General features: G+C 32.9%; 1 non-coding gene across 1 annotated transcript; it reads right to left on the reverse strand.

The window, feature by feature from the left end:
• Positions 1-23,133: 23,133 nt before the first annotated feature.
• LOC128775135 (U6 spliceosomal RNA) lies at positions 23,134-23,240 on the reverse strand. Its single transcript, XR_008419786.1, has one exon. It is a non-coding gene; the product is annotated as a U6 spliceosomal RNA (small nuclear RNA).
• Positions 23,241-25,247: the final 2,007 nt, after the last annotated feature.

Here is a 25,247-nt window from a genome sequence, read left to right on the forward strand (position 1 = left end):
CATTTATCAAGTGCTTTCAGGATCATGGTGGACTAGATTATCTGAAGTATTCTCTCACTGCATATAGGATAACTACGTTTGGGAAAAAAAGGAAATACAAGATGAATTCATAAGCATGAGCATGCTATAAGAGCTTTTCATTAATAATGGGGAGATCTTAAAATCAATCTAATAAATTTTTGAAAATTAAACATGTTTATTGGAACAAAATGCAAAATTAATGAGTTTAACAACACAGAACAAAATTAGGAATGAGTTGAAGGACCAAAATATCTAGTTGAGGATTTTTTTTAATGTAGCAAAAAGAGAAAAATAAGTTACAAATATGAAAGATAATTTAAGATATTTGGTATCTAGAATGAACATATGTCTAAAGTTTTAGAATAAAAGACTTGGGAAAATTGAGGGAAGGTAAATTTGAGAAACAAGTGGATGATAATTTTCTAATACAGAAATATGACAAAATTGATAAGAAGCACAATAAATTAAATTGGAATTATTTTTTTGAAAACTCCATAATTAGACACACCATTTAGACATTAAAAAGAAAAGATATTTTAAAAGCAGGAGGAGACAAGATACATTTACCTACAAAAAAGTAAATATTCAATAACTAGCAGACTTCCAAATGATAACAATGCCATCCAAAAATAATGGAATTAACTTTCTATAGTAGTGTGTTAAAATAATAATCAGACTAGAATTGTTTACCCTGTCAAGAAATAATTTGTTTTCTTGGTGGTAATGGTGAACACACTTGTTGCAAATCAAATCTGCAGCTAAGAACTGGGAAAGGTATTAAAAAAAAATGTGTTTGTAGGCATTGGAAAACTACCTAGAAAACAGGGACTCATGGGAATAAGATTGAAGAAAAGGGAAGCATAAACTGGGAAGGCCTATATTTAGAACTACTTTCCCTTGGAGTATTTGCTAAAAGGCTGTGTGAATGAGCAAAAGTTCAGCAGTTATAAAGGGGTGGGAAGGAAAAAAAATCCAATCATTCATCTTCTGGAATTTTGTTGTAAAACTGTTTGCAGGGATATAAAGACAGCAATATAAAGATAGTCAAGGATGGTCACACCAGCATTACTTGTAATTATAACTTTAATTGTTAATCAAAACAAAAAGCCAAGGAAACCAACACTGGAAAAATATAAAATGTCTATCAAGGAAAATGATTAAATTAATTGTAGTACTTATAAATTTTGGACTATAGTCTACCCCAAGGATACACACAAGTATATTATTTTATTATTATTTTATTTTATTTTATGTTTTAAATGTTTGTTTTTGAGAGAGTACAAATGGGGAGGGGCAAATAGGGGAACAGAGGATCCAAAGAGGGGGGGTCTGTGCTGACAGCATCAACCTCCATGCGGGGCTGGAACTCATGGACTGGGAGATCAAAACCTGAGCTGAAGTTGGACACTCAACCAATTGGGTCACCCTGGGGCCCCCAAACGGGTATGTTAGTGCTTTTATGACTGAGATATCATGCTAATTGCTTTATACAGTAGTCATATTTTCCACCCATCTTTGAAGATGTGAATAATGAGGTTTAAGTAGATAAGTTACTCAGGCAAACATTTCTATTAACTCCAAAGCCTTTTTATAATTTACTCTGCTATTCTTTCCTACGTTATTACAGAGAGAAAAATATATGGGAGAAAACATTATAAAACATTAGCTGTGATTATATAAAGATGTTTGGATGATAGACAATTTGTAATTTTGTCTTAGTTGCATTATTTTTTTACATTTGAAAAAATTTTTAAGGGAGTACAAGCCTCATTTCTCACCATACTTTGTTTTTTTGAGAACAGGGTCTACATTGAAAGCATCTTTTGTATTCTTCAGAAGGAAATGGAAATAGAATTAAATTCCTATTAAACATTTGATATGTATTGAATAACACAACACTTATAAGAAAACTTCATGACAAGACTGGATCAACTAACTGTACAGTGAGGGAAACAAAAATAGCTGATGGTTATGCAGTTCGAGACCTGGCCTTTTTTTTTTTTTTTATAACTGAATTATTTGTAATGATTCCTCACTGAAAATGGAGACAAAAATAAAAATCATTAATCAAAACATCACCATCAATGTAATATAATTAAATATAGGATATTTCCAAAGGAGAACAAATATAATTAGTGTTTTCATGTATAAACTAGGTAATTAGATGTCATATTTCAACAATTCAAGAAATATTTATTAGGTGTGTATTATACATTAGGCTTAATTCCTTTATTAGAGGATGAAATGATGAGTTATTGTCTTCATTTGCAGGGAATTTATAAGGAAGATAGCCATGTAAAACTATGTATACATACTGTGATAGTCATAAAATTTAAGGACTTACAAGGTGTTTGAAGATGTGGTGATTAAGTCTGTCAGTGGTGAAAAGTTCAGGATAAAGAGTCGGGAAAGACTTGACATTTGAAGTGATGTTAAGAGGTGGAGTCATAAAATGACTAGTTTGTAGCAAAAATCATAATCATTTGGCTCTTGATGCAGAAAAAAAAAATGTTAGGAAGTAGAGGCATAAAATGACCAGGTTTGTAACAAAAAAAAATTATAAAAAGGTGACAAAATGATGCTGCCCTCTTTTTTTAATAAATAATCAAAAAATAAAAACACAAAATTAAAGGACAAACTTTACCACATATAATGCGGAAAGATATCTGTATACCTGAATGACAATACCCAAGGAAGGTCTATTGTAATTAGAGAGGCAGGGAGGAACCAAGAGAGTACTCCTTTTCTGATCTCAGATAAGGAAACTACACATAGTTTGCCAAGTAAAGGGTCCATCTTTTTGAAAAAATGAAAACAATGTGTGTAGATTTGTGTTGGGAACTTTGCTGGGTCTAATTTGTCATCAAAGAGAACAGGGGAGGCTGAATTGCATAGACAATCACAGATACATCCATATTTCCAGGAAACAGTCTTTTGATGGTACAGAATGAAGAAAATGTTGCTTGTTAAGGAGTTCTTTGTGTTTAGAAATCTATTAGATGAGAAAAAGCAAAGACCCAACAAATCAATCCATCACCCATGAAGCTTTATGTCATAAGAAAGAAAGTCCCTAAAATATGGAAATTGGCCCAGGCCTACTCCAACAGGAACTTCCCTTAGCTGCTCCAGGTAGCAATCACCTTGTTCAAAAAATAAATAAATAAGTAAAAAGAAACAGTGCAGAGTCAATAAAAAGATAATTCTTGGTAAGATAAAATGGGAAGAAAAGAAAGACTAGCAGACCAAGAAAGCCCCCAGGAAAAAAATCCTCTCATGGGAAATAAATAGGCTTTTACACAGAAATCAAGGTGAAAACGGCACCTCCATAAAGCAGAAATTCAAAAATTTGGGGACTATAAAGCAAGATGGTAGAAGGAAATTTAAAACTAGTACAATTGAAAAATAAATTGAGGGCACCTGGGTGGCTCCATCGGTCATGTGACCAACTCTTGATTTTGGCTCAAGGTTTGATCTCACAGTTAGAGACATTGAGCCCCAGCTCAGGTTCAGCGCTGACAGTTCGGAGCCTGCTTGGGATGTTCTCTCTCCCTCTCTCTGTCTTCCCCTCCCTGCTGGTGTGTTCTCTCTCTCTCTCTCTCTCTCTCTCTCTCTTAAAATAAATAAATTAAAAAAAAAAAGAAAAGAAAAATAAATTCATTTAGAAACGAAGTCCACATTGGTAGCTGTATAAAGGAGACAGACATTGCTAAGAAGTAATAAGAGGCAGTGAGGTCAAGATTAAGGGACGTCAACAAAATAAAAATGCAAATCAAAGAAGGTTAGGAAAAAAATCAATAGATACAGAAACTGATAGAGGAACCAAAATGCAAACCTTTTGTTTTTGTAAAATAAAAATCCAACCTAATGGAATAAAATACAATTTGAGAAATCTTTCTAGAACCAATAAATACTTAAATCTATAGTTTGAAGTGGGAAACCATATTCTAGGGGGGAGTATACACAGAATTATTAACACCCATAAAAGAAAAAAAGGGATGAAGAAAGAATCCTTCAGGTATTTAAACAATGATCTTACAAGCCTGGTCTCTGACTTCCCCACAGAAATATCCAAAACTTACAACAGCCAGACAATGACTAGCAAGGGCTCAAGATAAAAGAGCACTATAAGGGAATTGCAAATACCCAGCTAACATTTGGTTTGGAAGTAGAATTGAGAGACCAGTGGGATTAAACTCAGCTGAGTGCTTCTTGAGACAGCTCCTAGAGGGCTAACTAAAATGCTAAACAATGAATTAGGAAACTACTGCAAAAGGACTGCTGGTGAGCAATGATTCCTTTTAACTGTTTAACTCAGTCTAAGGAAAATGTGGGTGAAACACAGCCCCCTGTGCTATGAGGGATGTAGGCTATACAGAGAGGTCACGTGTAATTGGGTCCACAGCTCCGGATAGGGTCTCAGCAAACAGCCAACATCAATCACCAGATGTGTGTAGATACTTCAAGATGCTTCCAGCCCCCAGTTGGCAAATCAGTCCCACCATTGAGTGTTTCCAGGTGGGACATTATATGCAAAAAGATGCCATCCCTGTCCTGTCCTATCCAAATTCTTGACCCACAGAATCTGTGAGAATGATAAAAATGTTGATGCCACTAAGACTGTAGTAATTCACATGAAGCAACAGTAACTGGAAGAACATTAACCATTATACAAAGTCTAACCTTCCTAGTCATTAAATATAACACACACAGGCACACACACACACACGCAAGAAAATACAGAATATATTGTGGCAGATATGGAAATATAAAAAATAATATACATCTGTCAAAATTCACGAAGAATTTTTGCTGTACTTAAATTACGCCTCCATAAAAATTAACTAAAAGTAGATGACAGAATTAAAAACATACTAGTCAATAGGCCAAATTCACCTATTAGATCAGGTATGACATCTGTACAATGACATGATAGTCAATTATTCAATATTCAATTTTTTTAAATAAAGCCTTTCTATATGAACCGTTATAAGTGATTTCCAAAAATCATTTAAAGTGCAGAGTAGTGGCATTTGTAGTCCACTGTTGTTTTAAGACAAAATTAGACAACAAAAACCCCAAAATAAAGTATATGCAAAGTATATATCTTTGAAAATATACATAAATGATAGCACAGATTTCCCCCAGTGGAGGAAATTGGATAAAACGAGTACAATAGATGAAAGAGATTTCCTTCTTAATATATGTTCTTTTATACCTCTTGAGTTGTTATATTCATTTGCTTCTTGTTCAAATTAAAAAAAAATAAGCTATTTAAAAATAGTTTATTCAGACTTACCTAGAGGAGGTTATTTAATAAGTTCTATGGAAGAAAATTAACAAAACAACTAAAGAAGGCCACCTATTTAGTGAACAGTGAGTGAATTATTTACTGGAAGTGAAATTTAATATGCAATGCATTCTATTTGGTTGAATTGGTTAATCTCTTCCAATATGTACTTATTTAAATTTACTCCCATGGGAAGACTCTCACTCATTGCTGTCCCAAAGGATGAAGTTAAAATTTTTACACAGTTACCTCTGAATTAACTCCATGAGGGTCTTTGACAACTAAATTTGGAAAAATCTTAACCCTTCCAGAAACATTCATCTTTAAAATAGTTTTATGAATGAATGTCCTGCTGATAGAAGTATCACAGAATCATATATATACCAGGACTATGAACTAGTAAAGGGGATATCATTTAAGTAACTAAAACTATGCTTTTTCTTATGTCATTAAGAAAGTCTTGTAATAAGGGTCCTCGGGTAGCTCAATCTGTTAAGTCCAACTCTTGGATTCAGTTTAAGTCATGATCTCACGGTTCATGAGATTGAACCCCATGTTGGGCTCAGCACTGACAGTAGGAAGCATGCTTGGGATTCTCTCCCTCTTTCTCTGCTCTGCCCCCAAAATAAATAAATAAATAAACTTAAAAAAAGAAATTCTTATAATATAAAGTAATTCTTAATTTGTCAAAACACATTTTCAGATGTTTATGAATACAAGCAATTACAGCATAACATAGCACATAATGTAATATAAACATGGATTCATTTTGCTGATGTACATAATCTAAGAATTCTTGAGAATCTAGAATAGTAACATTCTTTTAAATGCAGTAGTTCTGAGACATTTTTGGTGGTCATATAACATTGTTTATAATCTATAATCCTTTCTGCCTGTAACACACTAATCATTGCAGATTTATGATGCAAAAGATAATTTAGATAGCTTGCTCTTCAACTCACTGGGATAGAAAAAAATTTTTAAAACATCAATAATAAAATGCCAAGTAAGAAGGTTTCAGACACTTCATTGAATTTTTTGAATGGCAGAACAAACATATCTAAAGATATCTAAAAGGGACAAATGGATACTAACTTTATATTTATTTTGGGATTTAATAAAGCTCAAGTTGACTATTTTAACTGGATTCACTTTCTTCACTTATTATCATATTTAGCTAAAGCCAAACAACTAATAGATATGTTTTATGAGTTTTAAGAAGATAATATTTTTCTTCATTAAGACAAACTCTTTCTTCTAAAAATATGAAACCCTCCTTGTTTCGCAGTGAAAATATTTCCTTTCATTCAAGATATTTTCTCATAAGATAAATTTTCCTTGTTGAGTATTATTTCTAACATTTTCCCCATTATACTAATAAGATAAATATATACTATTATAAAAGAAGATGTGTTCATGGTTAATATTAATTAAAATATGAAGCCAAATTCCTACACAATATATATTGACAGTCTCATCTGAACAAGCATCTTACCTTTACCTGATTAATTCAAACCAATCTTATATATGAAACCTAGCGCTGTCACTCTTATATATCAAATGTGGATATCTACATCTTTTTATCCTTTTTTAAAATGTGAATATTCAGAAGATGTGTTTTGTACTACCGATTCTGAAAGAGAGCTCTTTCTCCCAACACACTTGTCCCAACCACATCAAATTTTCCCCAAACCTGATTCTATAATAGCTATAGTATATATACATGACAACTATAATAACTTCCTGCCATCATATTTTATTATAATGGTCTGACTTACATTTATGACTCGTGACTATATTAGGCTCTTCAAGAACACATTTTTTTGGGTCACATTCTTTTTAGTTCTCCATTATAAACTCTTAGTTTGAAAAAAAATTATTAACAATTTCAAGATATTTTACCAAAGTGTTAACACAGTAATTGCTTTTGGCAAGTCAGCTATCCGTCGTCCATTTTTAATAAATTTAAAATAGTAAGTCTACAAAAGAACACATAAGATATGTATATTTCTTCTATAATAAAGACATAAATAAGTAGCAAAAAGACACTTTTATTAGTAAGATGGATAGGAGGAAGTAATGCTGAGACAAGGAAACTGAATGCTTTAAAATATGTGACTTTTTTGAGGCTGACATTTTAATAATACTTCTTTGGAGTTGCATTGTCCCCATTTTCTTTACAATTCCCATAAAGAGAGATTATTATCCTAATTAGAGCTGTTAGATCTTAGAAAAATCTGTGAGCAAGCTCTTTCTTTTTCTTCTTTCCCCCAAAATAAGTCTCCTAAGTTATGAAGATAAAGTTGATAAAATTGTTCATAGAAAAGATAATTTTACTTCCCTTAGAAACAAATTGGGTCTCTAAAATGAAACTCAAAATTGATAAACCTATATAACACTTTATGTTTGAAAACTCTCTTTGGCTAAGGCTCTTAGGAAATTATCCCCTCTTGAGCCAGTCCTTAAGAATGGACATATTTCCTAGGGTTCATTATATTTAAATATATGACCCATAGTTAAGAAGCAAACAAAATAACTAGCATTTAAACCTAAAGAGTGAACATAAAATACTTACCTTAATTTTGTATTTCAACTTCCTCTTCAATGACCCAATGCAATTTACCACAAACACTACATAAATATTTATTAACTTATATGTATTATACCTGGCTGTTGTTTTCTCAATATCACCTCCAGGATAGGACCAAAATAAGATCACAACTATTTTAGATACCAACAGTTCATTTGTTTTCCTTTTAAAATTAACCTACAATTTTGTTGCTTATATAATTTGATTGTTTTTTTTTTTTAATATACTCTGCGGGGTGCCTGGGTGGCTCAGTCAGTTGAGGGTCCAACTCTTGATTTCTGTTCAGGTCATGATCCCAGGGTCATGGGATCAAGCCCTGCATCAGGCTCCACACTAAAGGGAGCCTGCTTAAGATTCTCTCTCTCTCTGTCTCTCTGTCTCTCTCCTCTCCCCAGCTCGTGTTCTTTCTCTCTCTAACAAAAAATAAAACTTAAAAAAAGTATTTAAACAAGGAAAAGGTTTTTTAATCAAATTCAGAAAACTTATTCTTCTATGTTACCGTACCTTAAAAGACCTATTTTCTCCTTTGTTTCACCTTTAGGTAGAGCACAAGTCCAATCTTCCTTTACCTCTCAAAATACCCAGTGTGGTTCAGAAAAACTTTGAGATTTCTTTTACAAACTCACAGACTCTGCTCTAGTAGGTTAACAGATATAAACATAAGAAAAATGGTCTCAAACAAAAAATAATATATACTGCCTAGTGAAATAAATGAAAATAGGGATTGAAACAGGCACTCACACACACACAGACACACACACACACACACACACACAATAAAAACAATAAACAACAATAAGTAATGCAAAAAAAGTCCATGTTTTTATCTGCTCATTAAGTATCTTTCACTTCACTATAGTTTTAAATAATCTATATTTGTTATTTATTCATTATTCAAGTTATTCCTTTATTCGACTGTGAGGTATTTACAGCCTAATAGGTGCTAGACATTATATTACCTATGCAAGGCAAATAGAGAGAAACTCATGTTATATTTCTCAAGGAGCCAATCATTTAGTAGATAAAATTTATCAAATTTTGATCATTATGAAACCTTACAGATTAGACTTGCATATGGTTAATACTCAGGTTTTTTGATCAAATAATTTTCCATCATTCAAATGTGACAGTAATTGTTATTTTGTATGATTGGTAAATAGCACATTTTTTCACATTGAAAAAAAGATTCAAGTTCCAAACATATAAAGATCCATTTTATCATTTAAAATACATTTTGGTAGAGAAAGTGAATGGCTATTGAGTTTGGATTCTGGCTCATAGTTATTACTATATTTGATATACATTCATACATTTTTATTAATTTCCTTTTCTTTCAGATACTCATCCAGGTCATAGATATTTATGTATATAGTTGGAAAAAATGGTATGTGCCTTCATAAAGTCTCAAATTTAAGGGGGCTATATTTCAAACACAGAAACAAATATAATGGGATTATAATAATTTGATATGAAAATTATAATGAAGATACATAAAAAGTAAAATAGGAACTGAGATGTGTCCAAGTGGACCTATGGAAATCAGAGCAAGTTTCAGAGAGTGACTGATGTTTGGAATGACTCTTAAAAGATAACATATGAGTGTTTCAAGTGGATAGAGCCATGCATTCCAGAGAGAGAGATGGACACTGATGAAGTCATGGCCTAAAGCCTTCTTCAGCACTCCCAATGATTGTGTGAACGTTTATTTCCCTGTACTATGGCTCTTGAAGATAGCTAGACTGGTTTCGGTTTCTTAACACTAAAACATAATTTAAGAATCCAGACCTAGCCACAGGTAATCCATAGATTTAGAGATATAGGAAAATTAGACAATAACATGGAGTTAATGATAATTAGAAACCAAGGCAGGTATGCAGAAGTAGGTCTTTGAGTGTTATATAAAATCATGAAATAACATGGACACTATGAATGGAGGCTTAGAATTTGTGTTAGATGACAGAATGTCAATGGCACATTTTACACAATTCAATACCATACACAAAGATGCATTTTAAGAAATAAGACTTTAAAAATGTCACTGAATTTTTTGAAGAGAGTTAAACCTAGAAATTGTATGATGATCTGCTACTATATATATATATATATATATATATATATATATATATATTCATATCATTCTATATATATATATTCATATCATTCTAAAGAGAGATGAGGAAGATATGAATGATGGCTCCTATGATTACATTGTAGATGAGACAAAGTGAATATGAGTGATGAGAAAGAGGTGTGTCTCTAAAGAACACTTTGGTTTTCCTTTCTGGCCTGGGTCAGAGTGAAGAAGTGTGCACATTATCTAGGGTGGAAGAAGGCAGTGGTGATTTTCCAGGAAGGACAGAGGAAGTCGTGGGTCATGCGTGTGCAATTGGAGAAGATAATACTGAGTTCAGGTTTGATGAAGATTCAGCATTGATTCATGCTTCCTCTTTTATCCATAATTCATCTCTTTTTTGATTATTCTAAAAACTCCCAAATTCACAACATGGACTTTAATGTCTGTGTTTTAGATCTTCAGGTAAGGAGTCACTTTCCTAACCATCTGTTTCACCTGCTTACCTGCATGGAATATGCTGTTCCCTATCTCTGCTACAAAACTGAGAATGCTATTTTCACAGGGGACTCTGGAACTGATGTCAGGCCTTAAAGATATTTTTCATGATGGCTTACCATCCAAATGGAAGTGAAAGTTTTGAGGGCTATTGAACAGTAAATGTTCCCCATGTATCACATTACAAAACACAGACCTGAGTTAAAGAATTTGGTGTCCACTTGCTGTGAAAATGTAGTGTTCAATTGTCCAAAAAGAAAAGTCAAATCTATACCTGTAGTAAGATATTCTGGTACTTACAGAGAACTATATAAAACAGTCAGTGACAGATGCTGATGAAATATTTTTTAAGTATATATTTAATTCTGCTTTTGAGATAGCACGTTCATCTCTCTTTTTTATGTACCAAGGTATGTTGGCACACAATACTGTATTGGCTTCAGGTGTACACCATAGCGATTTGACACTTACTGCATACCTTGCAAACTAGTCACCACTATAAGTCTAGTTACCATCTGTCACCTTACAAAGTTAATGCAGTAGTATTGACTATATTCCCAGTGCTGTACATCATATCCCTATGACATTTATTTATAACTGCAAGTTTATACTTCTTAGTCCCCTTCACCCATTGTGCCCACTACCCTCCTCCCCTCTGGCAGCCACCAATCTTTTCCCTGTATCTATGAGTCTGGATTGTCTTTTGTTTTGTTTGTTTGCTTGTTTTGGTTCTCTAATTAGATCTCACGTATAAGTGAAATCATTTGATAGTTATCTTTCTTTATCTGACTTATTTCACTCAGCGTGATATCCCCAAGGTCCAACCATGTTGTTGCAAATGGCTAGCTTTCATTCTTTATTTATGGCTGAGTCGTATTCTATTGTATACATACGCCACATCTTCTTTGTCCATTCACCCATCAATGGACACAGGTTGTTTCCATAACATGGCCATTTTACATAATGCTGCAATAAACATAAGGGTGCATGCATTTTTTTCAAATTAGCACTTAATATTTATAATATAAGTATCAAGTAGTGGAATTGCTGGATCACATGGTAGTTCTATCTTTAATTTTCTGAGGAACTTCCCTACTGTTTTACCTAGTTAGTGTCTGCACTGACGTACATCCCCACCAACAGTGCACAAGCGTTCTCTTTTCTCCACATCTTTGCCAACACTTGTTATTTCCTGTATTTTTTATAATATCCATTCTGACAAGTGTGAGGTGATACCTTACAGTGTTTTTGATTTGTCTTTTCCTGATGATTTGTAATGTTGAGTATCTTTTCATGTGCTTGGCTGTCTTCTTTGGAAAAAAGTCTACTCAGATCATCTGTCCATTTTTTAAATCAGATTACTTATTGTTGTTATTGTTGTTGAGTTGTATGCATTCTTTATATATTTTGAATATTAACCCCTTAAATATGATTTACTAATATCTTCTCCTAGTCAGAGGGCTGCATTTTTATTTTGTTGATGGTTTCCTTCATCACACAGCTTTTTGGTTTTGTGTAGTCCTATTTGTTAATTTTTGCTTTTGTTTCCCTTGCCTTTAGACTTAGATCCAAAAAAACACTGCTAAAAATGATGTCGAGGAGCTAACTGCCTGTGTTTTTTTCCTAGGAGTTTTTGGGGTTCATGTCTTACATTTAAATCATTAGACCATTTTGAGTTGATTTTGTACAAGATAGTGGTAAGTTTTATTCTTTTGCATGTAGCTGTCCAGTTTTCCCAGCACCAGTTATTGAAGAGACTGTTCTTTCCTCCATTGTATCTTCTTTTTTAAAAAATTTTTTTGAAGTTTTTATTTATTTTTGAGAGACACAGAGAGACAGAGCACAAGCGGGGGAGGGGCAGAGAGAGAGAGGGAGACACAGAATCTGAAGCAGGCTCCAGGCTCTCAGCTGACAGCACAGAGCCCAACACAGGGCTCAAACTCATGAACTGCGAGATCATGATCTGAGCTGAAGTCAGATGCTTAACCAACTGAGCCACTCAGGTGCCCCCTTCATTATATATTCTTGCCCTGGCTCTTGTTGAATCTTTGTCTACAACACCTGACTTATTCTTGAAATGCCCCCATTCTTGAAGGTGTGCCAAGACTCATTTCAATGTCAATGTCATCCTTTTATCCTTCATTGTGGAGAGTAGTTCCTCTAGTTTCAGGGGTTTTTGTTTGTTTGTTATTTGTTATTTTTTTCCCCAAAAGGAGACGATCCATATGTAGCTATAGATTTGATGTATTTCTGAGAAGAGGTTCTTCCTATAGAGGATCCCCCTATGTCACCATCTTGGGTTCCTTACATGTTCATCTCTTTTTTCCAACTGTCTTGACTTCTTAGGTTTTATATTATGTCCAGACATATTCAATGGCAGTTATAGGATATTTCAAGGTAGAAGAATGTCATGGACAAAAACCACAAAGTCTTCCTTCACAAATATAACCAAGCAGCCACAAGTCACATATTTATCCCATAGATGAATTATAACAAGGAGTGCTGCTCAATTTTCACTTCAGAGCACAGGTAATATTAAATTAAGAGAAGAGATATGGAATCCAATCCTTGATCTGGATGATTTTGTTTTTTACATCAGTCTCTGCCTTTCTATCAATTCATGACTTCACTTTAAAGAGCTTCACCTTAAAGAGTGTTTATAGAATTGTTGTCTGTACTGTGCCTTCATTAATGCAGAATTCAACAGCAACACAAATATTCCAGATGTCCAGAAAGATTTTTTTAGCACAGACATTATCAGAGAAATGAAATCATCATAAAAGAGAAGATAAAGCTCAAGGTTCAAATATGTGAAAACTACTATGGGTGGAAGCATCACAGAAATAGGTTGTTTTACAACAAAAGAAAGGTTACAGGATGAGGAAGGAAAAAATCAGTTTCAAATATAAAACCAAGGTTGGGCTTTAAAGAATATGTGATTTGGGATTAAATGTTTTATATTATTTCTTCTGTTTCCTCCCTGTTATGTTGGAAATTGTGTTGGGGCACCTGGATGGCTCAGTCAATTAAGTGTCCAACTTTTCATTTTAACTCAGGTCATGATCTTGCAATTTGTGAAATTGAACCCACATCAGACTCCTTGTTGAAAGGAGGAATTCTCTCCCTCTCTCTCTGCTCCTCCCCCATTCACACTCTCTCTGACTCTCTCAAAATAAAGAAATCAACTTAAAAAAAAAGTCTGTGTTGAGAAAGTATGTATTACTTTGCTAAATCAAACTATTAAAGTATCATTTCACCCCTCACCCCAAATTTGAGGTAATCTGAAATGTCATCATTAAAAAACAAGTAATATAAAGTCGTCACTACCATACCTAATGGGATCTAAGTTAATGTGTGGTTTTAGTCAGAATACTTTAATCTACAGCTATTATAGTAGGTAACTGTCTTGATTTTCCTCATGATTATATTAATATTGACAATATATCAAAGATATATGTTAATAGCTACGTACACTGAAGCTTTCCTTATCAGAAAAAATTAATATGAATGCCAGAATGTTTATAATTATTTCCCATGGAGTAATGAATAATAAAGGGAAGGAATAATCTTCAATTTATTCAATTATAAGTATGTCTTCTATCATCAAAAGGCAGGCTTGAGAAATATGGATTATTCTCTAAGAGACACACTTTATCTTGAAAAACAAGGAACTTTTTATTGAATTGCAAAATAAATGGACCCAAGAATTACACATGATTGAAGGGAACTTGCTAATTTTTAAGTTATAATGGTGCATAAACTATTTTGTATCTTAGAGTAAATGAAAAGTAAAGCTGTATGAAGACTTTTAAAAAATTAAAGAAATTTTTCCTTGAAAGACTCCACCTATACAAAAGTATATAATTCAGATGTGTACAGCCTGATTATTACAAATGAATACAACTGTGTAACTACCACCAGAGTTAGGACATTACCAGTAGCTCCCTAACATTTCCCTTCTAATATATGTCCTTTTGTCCTACTTGAGGTAATTACTTTCCTGACTTCTAACACCATGTATTAGGATAAATATGTTTGCCTTTAAAAATAAAATAGAACTCTACTTCATGATTTTTCTTTTTTGTCTTCATCTTTTGTCCTAGCTCTTTTTTATGTATGGAATGAATCTATGTTGTTGTATGTAGCAGTAGCTACTTTGCTGATTTTTGTATTTTTGCTGGTACCTGTTAATCCTTGAATGACTATATAAAGATTTTTGTTGTTGTTTGCTTTGTTTTGTTTTGTTTTATGTTGATGGGCATATAGAATGCTGTCGACTTAATTGTGCTCTCCCTCCCCAATTCATATGTTGAGGCTTTAACAAGCTTTAACTTCCTAGAACTGTTTCTGGAGATAAGATCTTTAGGAGGTAGTTAAGGTTAAATGAAGTTATTAAGGCTGGGACCCCAATCTGATAAGACTGTTACCTATGTAAAAAGGAAGAGGGGAGCCTGGCTGGCTTAGTCAGTAGGGCATCCAGCTCTTGATCTTGGGTTGTGAGTTTGAGTCCCATGTTGAGTGTGGAGATTACTTTTAAAAATTAAATAAAAAGAAGAGGAAGAAACCTCTCTCTGTCTCTGTCTCTGTCTCTGTCTCTGTCTCTGTCTCTCTCTTTCTGTGTCAAATAAGGACACAACAAGAGAATTATCTGCAAGCCAGGAAGAGAACTCTCACCAGAAACCAAAGCCTGTCTAAACCTTGACTTGAACAGTCCACACTCCATAACTCTGAGAAGATAAATTTCTCTTGTTTAAGCTACCCAGTCTATGTTATTTTGTTATGGTAGTAAATAGGAATATGGTAGTTTGAGCAAACTGAAACAGACATATAGATTGTTTTTAATTGGGAACTATTTAAAATAATCGTGTCATAGACATTCTTAACATTTCTTGTTCTTTGGAGCATGTATGTGTACATTTCTGTGGTGTATATATCAGAGGGTATGCATATGCTCACAGTTGATAGATAATAACAGGTGTTCCAAATAATTTTGAACTCCCTTTATTAACATGTGTTAACAGTTCCAGTTGATCTGCATTTTAATCAGAACTTATAAGTGACAGTCTCCTTAATTTAAGCTATTTTTGGTTTGTTTATAGTGGAGTCTCCCGTGACTTGTAGATTAAAACACTTATTAATGATTATGGGTTATTTGGGTATCATTTTACCTGAGGTTTCTATTCAGTTTTTCAACATTTCTTTCCATTGGATTATTATATAATGATTTGTAATATCGTTTTGGTATTCCTTTTATTTCTTGAAAAATATATTTTCCTAAAGACCTTCTGATATTGCCTCATATATTTTAAAGTAATGGATGCTTAAAGTAAGTACTAGCAGCTCCTGGTATTTGGTTGTGTGTACAGTGATGGCATGAACAAATTAGTTTGGGTATTCACTTGAGACCAAAACAGGCCAATGGTATCCTTAAGGTGGAGAAAATATTCTTTATTTAGCAAATGTCTAATGTGAGGAATAAAGTTCTACCTCTACACACAGGTGGAACACCTGTGATGCCTGGCTGCACATCTGATACTTTATAAAAAAGGAGACCCCAGGACTCATTTATTTCCACTTCAAAACATTCTTGACAAAAACTCATCCAGCAATGCTTAGTAATGGTCTCTTTTCCTTGCATGACAGTTATCAACTCATTGAGAGAGAGAAGGTATTAAATGAGAACTCTTTCACATACTTTATAATGAAATAGGAGTAGGTTAAGGTATTTGCTCCAGTAAAATTTATTAACATATCAGAATTTATGTCTGGAACCAGAAGTTGGAGATTGAGAATACATGCTGGTTTTTGTTGTTGTTGTTGTTGTTGTTGTTTGTTTGTTTTGGTTTTGTTTTGTTTTGTTTTTTGTTGTTGTTGATTTTTTTTTTTTTTTACAGAAAAATGAAACTTTACTCTCAGAAAAAATAGACTGAAAGGAGTTCATTCAGGACCAAACTTTCCTGGGTTTTAAATATATTATTCAATCAAAGCTTGTTATAATCATTATGTATGTTCCTGAAAATAGGACCTATTTCTGCTGAGCTCTCACTTTGAAAGATAAGCTGATGGGTAGAAAACTATGCAAATTTTTCAAAATTATATGAATTATTCCTGTAGGCTGAATTTTAGAGTAACAAAGATTTTCCTGTTTCATTGAAGGCTAAAAAAAAAAAAAATTAAACATTGCAGAAGTCTTTTGAAAACACTTCTATCTGATGAACTTACAATCAACATAAAGATTTTTAATTATTTTCTTCCTAAAATAGTCAATAACCAGGTAACGTACTTTGTGAAGATGAATTACTTGGATTGAAAACAAAGAAAATAATTCTACCCTCTGTCAATGCAAAGAATCTTGGATGGGGTGCCTCAGTGGCTCAGTCAGTTAAGCATTGGACTCTTGATTTCAGCTCAGGTCAAGGTCATAGTCTCACAGTGGAGAGACAAAGCCCTGCCTTGGGGCCCACACTAGGCATGGAGCCTCCTTAAGACTCTCTCCCTCTCTGTCTGTCTCTCCCTTACTTGCACTCTCTCTCTCTCTCTCTCTAAAATCAAAAACAAAAACAAAAACAAAACAAAAAAAAAGAAACAAAAAAAACACGAAGAGTATTGGAGATTGTTGGTATTCCTTGACCCAGGATAGTCAATATCTGACTGTAGGAGCTGTGAAGTTTCTGATTTTGTTTACCAGATCTTACCTTTGAGAACCAGAGAGTTTAACAATAATTACAGACAAAACCAAATGCTGAAATGATTAGATTTCAAAGTACTATTATTTAATATGCTAAGTCAAAGTTCCCACCATAATTTAATTTTTATGATTATCTAGTAAGTTATTGTGAAAAAGTGAGTCTTCATAATGAATACTTTATATTAAAAATTAATATTTATACAATGAAATAAATTGCATAATAGTTGGCATTTATGTTTTCATGTAAACATGTAGATGAAAAAGTTCCATTACATTAATAGTATTACATTCTTGATTCCTAAAAGTAGAGAAGAAATGAATCTAATTAAAAAAAAAATATATATATATATATATATATATATATATATACATACATATTTGAGATTTGTAGAGTGAATTACTTTTTATATGGGAAAATTTATGCTACCGATAACATTTTAGAGATATGTATTATTGCACAAGGTTTTAGGATTCTGTAAAACCATCTTATAAAAGATACCATCTTATAACTAGGTTCTTTGGTATACTACTATGGAGAAATAATAGATGGAATTTACAAGGACTGATCCTGCATTATGCTACTAGAACAAATAGCCTTACTTAGGTTTAGAGTTTGGATATCACAGCTTTGTTTGTTTGGTTTTTTTTAAGTTATTTATTTATTTATTTATTTATTTATTTATTTATTTATTAAGAGAGTGCAATTAGGGGAGACGTAGAGAGAGAGGGAGAGAGAGGATCTCAAGCAGGCTCTGAGCTGCCAGCACAGGAGCCCAAGGGCTCAGAGCCCAACTCAGGATTCAAACTCAGGAAGTGTGAGATCATGACCTGAGCCCAAAAAAGAGTCAGATGCTGAACCAACTGAGCCACATAGGTGTCCCTGTTGTTTGATTTAATAGGAAAAAAACTTGTAAGAAAAACTTTTGCATGAATTACAATACAACCTATTTTTCAGGGTCAGTCAGAAAGCAGAGTTCAGGTAAAGGTTGTTTTTATCTGCTCTTACTGCATTTTGTCTGGAAGTTCCATGTTGTCCTTGATAACTTGAGAACCTCTTTTTAAAAGCGTATATTTTGAAACCAGTACCTCACAGATAAGAACAAAAGTGAATGAGCTGCAAAGTTTATCTAAGGCTAGGTTTAAGGATAGTTAAATACAAAAATAAAAACAAAAACTAGTCCACAGGACACTGGTTGACACATTTCTGTTCTCTTAATATTTTTTTTCCAAGCAAGAGAAGTCTAGCACTCAGACATTTTGGAGCATAACAATAAATGAATAAACCATACATGCTTTTTTTTTCATTCTGAACATTTCTAGAACTTTTCCTAAAGACTCATGTGCCATGAGATCCCAAGCAAATTCTTCCTGACAGGAGAGTATATATGGTTCAAATGAGTTGCTATTGGGATTTTAAAATATTTTCGGCACAAGGTCAAAACTATGATTCCAGTATTCACTCCTGCCAAGATTTTACCTATCTTCTGCTCCCCGGTTCCGAAAGGATTGGCACTTTTGAAAACTTAAACTAAAAGATACAATAACATTTCAATTGTTTCATGCTCCATTGTTTTCTAAAAGTGGCTATCTCTACATGGAGGCAGAAAGATAATCAAAGAGGAAGACAGAGTAGGGAATGCTGTTTTGAAATTGTAGACATCATGATAAAGCATCGCCATGCATGATGACCCCTACCATATTCACAAGAAATACTTTTATAAGTTGAAGAAACTACCTTTAAGGCTCCCTGCTGATTGAATTCCAAAAAAATACATAGCACATTTGTAACCAGGATAAAAAATGTACAACCAATTAGGGGAACAAACATAATTCTGGGGAAGAGATAAACTAATTTCATAGAGCTAGTTTTCTAAATTCAATGTTTATATTCCAAATTTTGGGCTTTTAATTCAAAGGAAAATATACATTATATGTAATATATATGTTTAATTTGTTAAATCATGGTTGTTCACGTATATATGTATACATATGAAGTATATGTAAATATCTGATTTGTTACAGCATGGGTGTTTTGATGGCAAACTATAGATTAGGGAAGAGGGAAGAAGTTATTATTGTAGATTGCCATATCTTTGAAAAAGAGTGCTCAGAAAGACAGGGATTTTTGCCTCTGGTCTGTTAAAGGGACAATTCCAGAGAGGATCAAGAGCAAGTCTGTGCCTGTCAGGGGGAAATTGGAAACAGAGTTAATCATTTTGGGAAGTCTCAAAACAGCCTAGAAAAAAAAATTGCAAAATAAATCTCAAACAGATTGTGTCCAAGAGAGAAATTCCACACCTATAATGAAAAAGTTTTGTTTTAGTAGCTAGTGCATTTATCCTTTTTTATTAAAATTGATTATCTTATTTTTTTTTAAGTGAATGAAGGTTTCAGGTATTTTTCTCCATTGATTCCTTGGTGAAAGTACTTAGTTCTACTAGATCTAGTTGAGTCTTTCATATTGCTATTGATCAATAAATACATTGGGATGAAATCAGTCATCTAAACTTCTCTAGACAGGTATTTATCTACCAAATTACATAGGACAAGTAACCTTTAAATGATTTAGCAAATTGTAGTTTATCATATTCAGTAATATGGATTAGTCTTCTGGTAATATCAGTTCAACCTTTTCTCATTTCCTTTTAAAACTTAACCATTTAACTGTAGATTTGGACTGGTCAAAATAATTTGCATGTTTTTGTTTTTAAAAATATTATATGAGTTCTGCTCCATTGCATAGCACTTATGATGAGATGAAATAAGAGTATGGAGTCAAAGTTTTAAACATGTTTCAGCAAAAGGAATAGTAAAGGTGTAAGAATTTAACCCTTCTATTTTCAGAAATACTACTGGAGGAAAAGGCATTGTTTTAAAGATAATAACGGTGGCTACTGTTTATTTACTGTTTATGGAACCACAGGCACTGTATTAATCTTTTTATTTCTATAAGTTAAATTTACCTGCAAACAAAAACCAGAAATCCATATGAAGAACTTCTGTGATTATCTCCACTTTACATATGAGACATTTGAAACTCAGAAATCTTAATAAATGGGCTAATGATTATATATCCTGCTATTGGCAAAATTAGCAGTTCTAGGTAATTCTGATTCAGTTCTGCCCAAGGACAGAAGCAGACAGTGAGCACACACCCATAGTTAAAAATAAGGTACCCAATTTTGAGCTAACTACTCACCTTAAACCAACAAAAGAGAAGGATAAGGGATAAAGGACTAGGGAAAACTAACTGAACTGTCATTTCTTAGAGCGAGGACTCTTCTCTGAGCTTGGAAGCTGGTTACAGCAGATTAATGTCTACATGTAATATTTTGAAGGCTAAGGATTCTCTTTAGATGGAGAGTGTCGTCTTCAGTTCTGTGATACGGGTGATGATTTTTCTGGCTGTATGTTTTGTATCTCACCCTTCAGTCCCTAGTTCTCGGGGGTTCATATTCATGAACACTATCCTCCATACTTTCCTTTTTCCAACTCAAAGGACCAGAAAGAATGGTTAATAACAAAAGAAGACAGAAAATAAGTCATGAACAAAGAGAAGAAGCTAATCACACACCCCTTTTCCATCCCAGGACCTCCTCTAACTCACACCGTATTTTTAAAGGAGAACAGATATTTTTAGTGAAGTTTAGACTTTGATTAATATATTACTAGACATTTTAATTTCTCAAATGAAACTACTTTTGTTGTTTGAGATGACTAGAGGAAATTTGGTTATCTGTGCGTCCAGAAAATTCAGAAGTTCTGCTCAACAATTCATCCAAATAATGAGAGTGAACTAGCCTAACAGATTGGATTTGGACAAGCGGTATAAGCAGGAAAGAATAAAGTTGATTTTGTTGTAAACAGCAATCCCTCTTGAAACATCCAGCATTATATGCATGAATGATCTAGTATCTTCATCGATCTTGATATATAGACAGATACCATGCATGCTAACCATTCATTAAAAATATTAAATAACTCCCTGCTATTATCAGGTAGTATGTTTGGCCCTGGGGATATAATAATAAAGACAAAAACAGATATGAATGAATCAGGCACACACGAAATATAAAGGTATAACTGTGATTTTGTTATATCTTGCCTATAATATAGGGGTTTAACCTGTTCTTGTTCATTATTCAAGGCATCCCTGAATATACCCTGAATATATCCCTGAATATATTCCTGAACCATACCATGTTTTCTATCTCACAAGTGAAATGACTGTCAGATATGGAGAACTAAAAATAAAATTAACTCCAAAATCTTTCCTTTGTCAGAGGCTCTTTTTCTCTTTGCCTGTTAATTAGATTAATGAGATGGATGATCTCAGATTGCACCGTGTTCAGAGACCTTTCTAATCACTTCAATAAACATGACTCTGGACAATAGCAATTAGAAATGCAATTATCATTTCTATTATAAATGATATGATAATTATATATTGAAAAAATTATATACTGGCCTCCTCTACATTCTTTTGTTATTTTCTAACTTCCATCTACCCATTAGTAGTATAAAAAATTAAATAATACCTAGGCTGACAGTTTTGCAAAGCAGAATAAAGGGAAAATGTAGCTACAATTTTTCCTGTGTTTTTTTTTTTTGTCACCATCTTTTTAAAATGACAAGGAAGGATTTATTGAAGTTTTGAAAAGTGAAAGGGAACTTTGGAGATTTATCAAATGGGGAGCAAGCTATTTGAGGAGTGGAAAGAAAAATGGTGGTTATCTTGGGAGGTGTTTACAGAGAAGATCCTCAGAGCTCAGGGATACATACATCAAATACATTGGTGGTTTAGGAATTGCTGAAAATAGAATATTACTACTATGCAACCTAAGATAATAGGTACATTAATTATCAGTAGGAAAGAGCAAAGTCTATTGTCCCCGATGTGATCTTAAACCTACTAATTTTTGTTTAATCTGTATAATCAGGCTTTTAAACTCTCACCATATATTTAAGGCATATCTAATCTGCTCAAGTTTAGGGCATATTAAATCATTGAAATGCCCATTTCTCATTGCTTACAGAAAAAAAAAAAAGAAAAGTATAGAAAAAGATTCTGAGTGTACTATTAGAAATAAATCAACAAACTCAATTAAATTCTCAAGACATACAAAACACAATCAATCCATCCATAATGATATAACACCATTTCAGGAGTGTGATTCATTTCTTATAATAATAAAAATCCCAGTGAATGGTACATGGCCAAGGTGGTTTGAGTGCTATTTTTTTATATCTAGTAAATTAAGATAAAAATAGCATATCAAATTCTCAAATATTTATTGTTACAAACAAGTGATTAGAACCTGATGACTGAGAATCTACCTCTCTGGATAAGTCTCCTGTTTTTTAGTGACAGCAGACCCTACCCCCTGCTGAGATTCACATATCTGTAATAAGTTGTTACCTCCATAGCATTATTACCGATCAAATAAAATGTACTTCATATAAAGGCACACCTTGTAATTTATGTATTTTAATATTAACACACAATGTATATATACAAATATTAAATATTTAAATATTTAATATATGCACAATATGATAATAATTCCAACAAGCTTTTATTAAATTAAATGGAATGTTTTGTTGTTAATCATCATATAGTTGTGTTCAAGTAAATAATGCAATATATAGCTTAGTTAAAATTACCCTATAAAGACATCATTTTGTGAGGAAGTTTGCCTATTCTTACCCATGAGAATAACAATTTTGAGTGACATAAATAACATCATTTTAAGGAACAAAAATTCATCCTATTGAAGCATTAAAATCCCAGATTTAGTGAAAATGACAAAAGGATTTGTATCTGAATCTGAAATAAAAACATTTTAAGAGATATCCACTCCCAGTTTATCCTTATTGGAGATTTGATGATGACCATTATCCAACATGACTAAGAAAACAGTATTAGTGACTAGTGTCCTTGGCTTTCCCAACTCTTAATATTTCTTTCTTTTTTTTTTTTTAATACGGAACACTTCACGAATTTGCGTGTCATCCTTGCACAGGGGCCGTGCTAATCTTCTCTATATCATTCCAATTGTAGTATATGTGCAGCCGAAGCGAGCACCGAACTCTTAATATTTCTGATCACATGGCAGCTTGCCCCATTTCCATCCTACTGGGGTATCACAGTCCCACTTATAGGCCCTCAGTATGGCTAAGTACATTGTGTGTGTATATACATATTTCTATAGTGAGAATGTCTCATATATATGTAATAGGTACCCATAGGAAAAGGAACAAATGAACGGTGCAGAAGTATCTGAGAAGAAAGTAACCAAAAATTTTCTAAAACCAACAAGTCATTAAGCTACAGATCTAAGTTCTAAAAAAAACAAATCAGATATATAAAAAAGAAAGAATGAAAAACTAAACCATATATAGACACATCATAAGACTACTGTTAAAAAACATGACAAAGGGAAAATCTTAATAGTAAATAGTGTATTATTTACCACCAAATCAATGAGTACTTCCAAAGGAATGATCATTTGATTCACAACTAACTTCTTAACAAAAGCAGTATAAGCTCAAAGACAGTAGGCTGGTATTTTTAAACTATTGAATGAGAAGAACAAGAACTGCCATCTTAAAATTGTGAGCCCGTAAAATAGTTTTCAAAAATGAAGGTGACATAAACATATTTATAGATAAAATTTTTGAACATTCACCAAATCAAATTTTTGAATGAGGGGATTTTTAAATCAGAAGAATGATCCTAGATAAAAACTTCTGGATTTAAGAAGGAATAATAAACATTGAAAGTATGTCTAAAATATACTAATATAATATATGGTAAAATATTATCTAAACAGGTATAAAACATATATTAAAAGAATTAAAGTTCACAGCAATAATAGCTGTGCTATGTTGGAACATGGTAAATGGATTTAAATTGTGCTAAGTTCTAGAAAGAAAAGTGTAATTAATATTGAACATATAATTAAATGATGAATGTCACTATCTCTGACTAAAGCTTAATCAAAAGTACGATGCTTGTTATTCTATGCTATGTGAATTATCCTAAGTACGGTTTAAAAAAGGGTGAGAAAAAAGAACATGGAATATTTACTTATCAAAGAAAATATGAGGTCCTTATAAATTTCCATGAGACCAGGCAAATTCTTAGGAGAAAAAGGTAAGACAGTTTCCAAAATTGCACTCAAAATGAAATCTCCACATCTACTAATTTAGCAGTTAACTCAAGTATCCACCTAGTCATATTTAGGGAATAAACTAATATTTCTGGGGTAATAAAAATATATTAATTCAAATTCAGGGAAAGGAATTAAATAGAATGCCCTTTTAACAAATGTTTATGGGTACAAATGCTATCCAGTATGCACATTTGCTTAAACTAGAAGAACAATTAGAAATGTAGAACTAAGCTGTAAGAATTGAAAACAACAACAACAACAACAACAACAACAAAAATCCAATGCTTTTATAATACAGGATTCACTTTATGCAGGTTAAAATAAACAAATGTGCAGATCAAAAAGTTATGTGTATAATTTAATTGCTCAGAGTTACTTGTGTCCTGAAAGGCATAAATACCAAAAGTAATGGTGATTTTGCCCTTATCCTCTGTTATCTGGGAAGTAGATGCCATGTTGAGTGAGTACTTGACAGGTTGCTGGATTTGTTGGTGCCTAGAGAAGTAGTCTGCTTCCCCCAGGCTTACTGCTGGTAAACGGGCGCCAATCAATCTCTTTTCTCTATTTTACCATCACTTTTTATCACACAAGAGGCTTACTATCGACTTTTCTATTATTTTTTTTTTTAATTTTCTTCTCTGTAAACACTTAAAAGCGTACTTTTTTTTTTTATCTTTGCTTATTTACTTCTCTTCCATCCCACAGCATTTTCTATTAGCAGTTCAACTCAGAAATCAAAAATGTTATTTTGTACACCTAGCATGATATTTAGAAACCTAAAAATCTAAGAACATGCCAAAAAGTACTGCAGTACTATGCTCTTTACTTGGCTCTTCTAGCTTTACTTACTCATCAATGCATTATTTCCCAGTAAAACATTGAATACTGTGCCAATTAATGAGAGTTAGAGAGGAAAA

The sequence above is a fragment of the Panthera pardus genome, unplaced genomic scaffold (genome assembly GCF_024362965.1).
Source record: "Panthera pardus isolate Hobbes unplaced genomic scaffold, ASM2436296v1 HiC_scaffold_6, whole genome shotgun sequence".
Taxonomy (NCBI): domain Eukaryota; kingdom Metazoa; phylum Chordata; class Mammalia; order Carnivora; family Felidae; genus Panthera; species Panthera pardus.